Consider the following 7572-nt stretch of genomic DNA (forward strand, 5'->3'; position numbering starts at 1 on the left):
CCTGGCGGCGAGAGGGCGCTGTCACCCCTGAGCTGCCTCCGAGAGAGACGACGCGAGGGTCTTTTTTCCTCTCTAGTGTCCTGCTTAGATTGTGATCTATGATCCAACTACATATAGTGTTTTTTCTGCAGATTCTAATAATATGCTTTCATGTTCCAGATTGAACGATCTTGCCTCTTGTTATCCTCAATCACTAGCAAAGTTCCCGTGATTGCACCATCACATTTACCATGAGCGAAAGGGACGCATGTCACATGACGCGGGGACCTTGTGGACAGTGACATCGTCTTCATAGTACGGCTTCCTGGACCTCCACGTCCTATCTTGTGTAACATGAGTGTGCATTGGACAGCTTTGAAAGCTACATGGTCACCACGGTTGTTCTTTTTGTCCATGAATTTTCATGGCTACACAGCCCATCTCAGCGATTCAGAAGTTCGCATTTCTCAAGATTTCTGATATATGAGAACTATACAATGAGAGGCAAGCTAATTATTTCACATGGATAAATAGCCATGGTAGGTAATCAATATAATCATTGTTATGACGAACAGTGGATGACTAATTTCTCAAACTGACAGATACTTCATTCTAGAGTTAAGAAAATGTTTAGGAAACAGTAATGCGAACATGAAAAGCACTAAAATACTTTTAACCCACAAACAGGCACGGCCATGAAATCCAAGAATTTGCCGCAACTCCAGGAGGCAAGGAACATATCATCTAAGCTAATGTGTGTTGTTAACCTGGCCGCACGTACCGCTTCCTCTCTTCTTTTCTTTTTTTTGAGCGAATACAGCTTTCTAGCTGTATGAGCTATGTGCGCTCCCTGGCAGGCCGGTAATCGGAGCATTGGGCTTACATTGGGCCGTTGGTGTCGGTTGCGCTGCCCAGCCAGAAGCTTTCACCTTTTTTTTTCACATCACCAGCCCGCTAGGAATTGGCCCGTTTCAAACGAAATCAGTGCTTTTGTATTGTGTTTGGAGAAAAATGAAATTAATGTAGTGCAGGAGAGCCAGTTAATTGTGTTGTTCACAGGTGGCGCGAGATATAAATAGCGGTTTAGCTTGCTTAAAGGGGTGTTTGGTTACTTTTGCTTATTTTTAGCGCGTGTCATATCGAATATTTAGATACTAATTAGGAGTATTAAACGCAGACTATTTACAAAACCCATTGTATAAGTGGAGGCTAAACGGCGAGATGAATCTATTAAGCCTAATTAGTCCATAATTTGACAATGTGTTGCTACAGTAAATATTTGCTAATGACCAGATCTAAGCCGTTATCCGCACGTAATATAACTAGGCGGATAGGGGCGCTATGCTGCGCCGCCCGTTAGTTATGTTGCGCACAGTTGCGGAGACAAGACCAGGAAGTTCTTGAGCCGTATTAGTCATCTTGATATTTCTAAAAAGTTAGTCTCCCAGGTAAACCAAGAACAACATCACCAAAATAACTTAGGCTAAACAAAATGTATGATTCATAGTTAAGTATACATGACCACAGAAAAATAGTAGCTGAATTGTTCATTGCCAATACCACGTATGCAACAGAGCAAACTGGGAGACCACAGGCAAATCTGCTCCATTGCGGTAGCACGAACTGGCCTGGTAAATTATGCTTCTGTCGTGAAGAGCGTGTGCCGGAGTGGTGTGTGTCCCCGAGACGAAGACGAGCTACCGCAACCTGTGTGCTCCCTGCGTCGACTCCAAATCGGGCGTACACGTACGTACACTTGGGCGGTCGGGGCCAACGCGAGTGTGCTGCCGTCTCGCCGCCTACCTCGGGGCACGCGGCAGCATCTCTGCGTGGTCCGGCCGCCAGCAGCCGCCGCAACTGGAGGGCGCGCGCGCAAAAGGCAAAAGCCAATGCGAACGGCATCTCGTGTCCTGTCCGGTCGATCGCACCGAGTGGCAGAGGCGGCGGGCAGCAGATGGCCCTGTGGCAGGATGAAAGACGTGGGCAGATGGCGCGCGGGTGGACCTTGGCGGCACCCGGCCACCCCCGGACACGCGGCGGCCGCTCGGCGACACTTGGGCCAAGTGACTTGGCAGAAGCGTGCCACGCGAGCCATCCCTGTCTCCTCATCACGTTGCCTTGGCGTCTTGCGGCCGACGCATGCAATCGACGATCGGCCAGCACGGCAGCACCAGATGAGTAGTCCAGAGCAGACCAGCCCGCCCGTCCGACCTGCCTGCCTGCCTGCCTGCCTAGTGCCTACCGCGCGCGGACGCTCACGAGGCCCCAACGGCGCCAGCTCCGCTCGGCAGGTGGTGCCCGGCCTAATTTTTTTCCCTTAAAGAAAAGAATTCGACGATTCGTCACGTGCGGGTGTGGGGCTTTCTTCTGTTCCGATTCGATTCCGAGGCTCCAGCTCGGATTGCATGCAGGCGTGACGTCGGGGTCGTCGCGCTCCGACTTTGACGGCGAGCGTCCTCGTGCGATGCACCTGGAGCGCGGGCTCCGCTCGGCTCGACGGCGCGCGTTTGATTGCCTCCCAAGGCACCGTCGGATACAGACAAGACAACGGGCAGGCAAGGAAACAGCCGGTAACCATAAAGAAAGAAAGAAAAGAACGGCCGGGGCAGCCTGGTGCGGGATGTGACGAGCGCAGGGGGACGGGATCCATTGCGCCGTGGCAGCCGCTGCGGTCCCCGCGCTCTACCCACCGGTGACCTCCATGACAACTGATTCACTAGTCACCAATCTATACAGCTAAAAAAATCAAAGAGGCGACCTGTCTCGTGATGCCCCGCCCCTAGTCCTCGCTCTAGGCGATTCTAGCCCTCTGATCGTTGACGCACCTTCTGCGGTATCCCTCGGCAACTCACCGCCCTTCATTCTTCCGTCGCATCACCCCGTCTCCGTCTCCGCCTCTTTCGTGATCTGCGCATCCTACTTCTGCCCCAAAACCTCCTCTCATCACCTTTTTCCTGCCGCCGCCGCCCACCCACTAGGCACACCCCTCTGTGGACGTCTTGGTCCATCACCCAGCGGCCATCTATCCCGGTGCGCTGCCCAACTCCCGATCGCCAGCATCGCACTGCAAGATGGCCTCACGATGCAGGAAGACGGCGACCCGCCCGCCCGTCATTTGCTCCTCATTGACTGCTACGTTGCAGGTCTCAAACCACCAACCACAAGGGTGACTTCGCCCCTGGAAGACATGGAGCTGGTACCCTCATCTTTCACTGTTGTTCCATCATGGGAAAAGGATCGCCATCAGAAGATGGGAACAGGTGCCATCATCCATGCCGTCATCAATGTCATTGCCGTGTGAGGGTGCCATCTCGATCCATTCTATTCTGCACAAGGAACCAATACAGGAAGGTTAAATCTCTCAGTTATGGTGTGATTTTTGCCACAACATTCTTGCCACTTCAATTTCTCCTTGCATTGTTCTGTAGTGTCAAAATAGTGGTCGATGGGTTTTAATATGTACCTTCTTCAGAAGCCAAGGAAATATTACATACTCCAATGACCATGAATTTCCAGGTGAGGAATAAGATGAATACCGATTTTATCTCCCAGTTAGGGATTTGAAATTTTATAGTGAAGTTATTTGTTTCTAATTGAACTGACATGTAAATTTTCATTTAACCATCAATACTACTCAATGACTGAATTGTATCAGAAATCTAGGATCTTAAGAGCTTTCATCTGATGAATGCAGCTTGTACAGTTCCTAACATTGATTTTTCTAACCTAGACAGAGTGGTGCTTTGGTATGTAGTCAGAATTTAAAAGGAACAAGAAATAATTACAACAATATAAAAACTGTAATCATGGGTACACTACTTGACAACGGGTCAAATTAAGTAATAATAAAAATTTAAGATGCAATTTTAATTCTTTAGATGCTTCTGAATAGAGTTCATCTATAATTCTGATGGATAGGTGATTCGATCTTTTGAACAAAGATTATGGAGCTCAATGCAATTGTCTAATTTGACTGCCAATGGTAAAATCATATTCTAAGGAAATTTGACAAATAATAGTGTTAAGAATGGAAAATATCAGAACAAGGAAATATTTATAAGCAGAGGGAAAGAATCCTTTCTAGTTTTTTTTGTTGTATGCAATTGTCATAATACATTAAGGATAGATAAGATCAGAGCAAGGAAATATTTAGAAGCACTAGGGTATTCCCTATGGCTCCCGTCTTCACATGAATTCTTGACCCTCAAATCTAAGATCAACGATTTAGATTTAGTCTAGGGTTTGGTGTGAACTAGGATCGGGTAATTCCCCATCCATCCCCTCCACACTCAAATTATGGACCCTTGAATTTGGAGATCAACGGTTTAGATTGAGTTGTTCTCCTCTATATATTCTCCCCACCCACTCTCTATCTCCACCTCATCTATTCACGCGCCGCAATCCCCTGCCCTCGGCCTTACCAGCGCCGTTCACGATGCCGCTGAGGCATGCTGAGCTACCTCTTTCTCTTCAGTTCTTGCCCGGTGTGTGTTGCCACTCGCCATCGCCATGACCATCCCGCCAGGTTCTAGTGGTGCCTTTGCTGACCTACCCTTTTTCCTTCCTTTATTGCCCCGACGCATAATCGTCGCTGCCACCATCCCACCAAGCTCTAGTGGCGCCTCCACCGACCTACCTCATTTTCTTCCTTTCTTGAACGACGCGTAATCATCACTGCCACCATCCCACCAAGCCCTAGTGGCGCCTCTACCGATCTACCTCTTTTTCTTCAATTCCTAAATTGACTGATGGCTAATCGTCACTGCCACCATCCCGCCAGGCTTTGCTGGCGCCTCCACTGGGCTACCTCTTTTTCTTCCATTCTTGCTCGATGGGTAACCGTCACTACCACCATCCCATCGGTCTCTGGTAGCGCTTCAGCCTACCTCCTTTTCTTCCTTAGTTGCTCAATGAGTAACCGTTACCACCACCATCCCGTCGAGCTCTCATGGTGCCTCTACTAGGCTAGTTCTTTCTCTTCCTTTCTTTCCCGTCGTGTGTTGCAGCTCTTACCACCGTCGTCGTTCTAACCGAGCTGTGGTGGTGCCTCCACCACTGCCTGCAACTGCTTTCACTCTAATTGTAATTGATTATTCCCCCCTCCACATGCCAAACCTCACCATGCAAATCGCGCCTAGCCGTACCATTTCCTTTCCTAATTTTCTAGGATGATTTTGTGGAGGCGCGGGGAGCCAACACTCCACATGACAGCTAGCGCCTGTCGGCTGTGGCGAGGGTGGACAAGTAGCCCTGGGAGTGGAGCCAACATTGTGCGCATGGTGGTATGGATGGTAGCCACAACAAGCAGCGTCAATGGAGCTTCACGTCGCCATGCTGATCTGCGCCGCCACTAGTGATAGATCGGGCGTCAAGAACTATGGAGAATGGCTCGGTGAGAAAGGTGGAGGCAAGGGAGAGTTGACGCAGCCGTATGTCTACATCCTGCCACCCATCAGAAAGGCAAGGGGCGGTGATAGATCAGGCACAGGGAATTGGAGGGACAGCTCCGTCAGAACGGTGGTGGCATGGAAGTGTGTCATCTCTATCGCCTCTACTACCGGCTACCCTGATGACCTGGAGCTCTATCTAGGTCCATTGAACATCGGTTCCCCTCCTCCCTAAATATTTTGTTTTCAATTTATATATGCTATAGATTAAATTATCATCAACTACATAAGGAAAGAGATAAAAGAAACAAAATTACACGCACGCTCATCACGATTAGATTATGAAAACCCTATCTAACATTATTATAGGGAGTGAGATTGGACCATGTTCAATGATGATCTCTTGCTAGAATTTTTTTTTTGGCTTATATGTGGCTGAAAACGTAGGGTTGTACTTTTGCACCCGTGGCTTCTTTAGCAGGCTATTACTAGAATCAATCTTAGCTTAATTTTTGAGCCTATAACATACATGTCAATAGGAACTATTCATACCAAATTTTTTCTTTTTTTAGCAATTGTACGAATTTACCAATTCCACTCCTTTTTTCCAAAGGAAAATTCATATTCGTATATACACAATTCAATTTCCTTGATATTCCCCTATTTTCCCACAATTTTAAAGGACCCCTCAAAACCTCGGGCATGATTGATAGTCACAACACTGACAGCCTAGCTCACTACCACAGTATTACTCCCTATTCTCCCTACCGTCGCAAACAGCAACCCCAGCCACACGTGACACGCTGCACCGGATTCTCATCCGCAGGCCACATCCAGGGCCACACGATTCCAGCGGCCGCAGAGGAACCACCTCGGCTGCCGTACTCGCTGATGCGGACACCCCTCTCAGCAGCGGGGCAGATGACGTCGTCACTGACGTCACGGAGCCCGCCCGGCAAAACCCCCCCTTGGCCCCGTCCCCGTTCCCTTTTGCTCCGGTCACCGTCAGGTTCAGAGAACCAGGCAGGCAGGGCGAGACCTGTTGCCATGGCGTCTTGTCGACCGAGACCGCCGCAGGTCGCAGGATAGCACCCTGCGGCAGCACTTGCTCGGCTCGCCGCACGTGCCAGCAAGAAAAAAATTAAATATAAGCTTGACCTCACCTAATGACGTGATCACGTGCAGGCTATCTTTGTTGACCCCGTCGTAGGTTTCGATTTCAATGGGAGGTTTATCCTCTTGGGCTTCCCGTCAATGCCTTGCCTCATGTTTGTCCTAGTAGGTTCTAAAGGAGTCAAAGGCTTTTTATGTTTTTTTTAGAGAAAACAAGATTAAGAAATGAGCTATCCCACGGCTAATAGTAATGATATCCTAAATAATTTATGATTTTGCTTAAAAAGCCTACTAATTTGGAACGTGTAATCTAAAGTTCCGAAACGGTAATTTACACGAGTGCCGTTCAAAGAAGACAACGAAAAAGATTCATTCCATCTTATGGCAGTTTCTTTTGAAAAAATTAGGATAAGATAAATCCACGCTCTTTTTCTGTTTTACCTTGAAAAGATCACTACCGACAAGCGATACATATTTAGATCGGCTGTTATAACTTGTCGGAAGTGCTATTCAAAAGAGACAAATCGACAGGATCCGATTCGATGATGGTTTCTCTAAAAAGTTAGGATAAGCATAAATGCACATCCCTTTTAGATACGTTGAAAAGATCACTAGCCGACAAGTAACACGAAATCAAATACCGACAGTTGAAACTTATCTAAAATAACAAAGTCAAGTACCCACCACCTTAGAGGATTGCACAAGGTATGATATGCTACTCTTCCCTGTTTCTTGTAAATCTTAGCAAATTACTAGAAGACCTATTTTGAATGCGACACCATTGCTCCAATTTGAAAAAGACTAGAATTGTGCAAAAGAAGAATCCTCCTGTCACTGTCAGTCATTGACAAAGAAAAGAAATGGAAGACAGTGGCCGCTCCCTGCATCCAACGGTGCCCAAGGGTTCTTTCCGGTCAAATGAATAGACGTCAGCGTCCTGCGCAAGGGGGCCGACCGCAACCCCCAATCCTTCGGCGACCCCCTACCCTGATCTGCCCCGCCCCCTTCCCCCCTAGGCGGCCCGCGCCCACAATTCCTTTCTTTTTTTTTCTACTGGTCTTCGTTGTTTTTTTTTTTTTTTTTTTTTTTTTTT

This window comes from Setaria italica, chromosome II, assembly GCF_000263155.2.
Source record: "Setaria italica strain Yugu1 chromosome II, Setaria_italica_v2.0, whole genome shotgun sequence".
Classification (NCBI taxonomy): Eukaryota; Viridiplantae; Streptophyta; class Magnoliopsida; order Poales; family Poaceae; genus Setaria; species Setaria italica.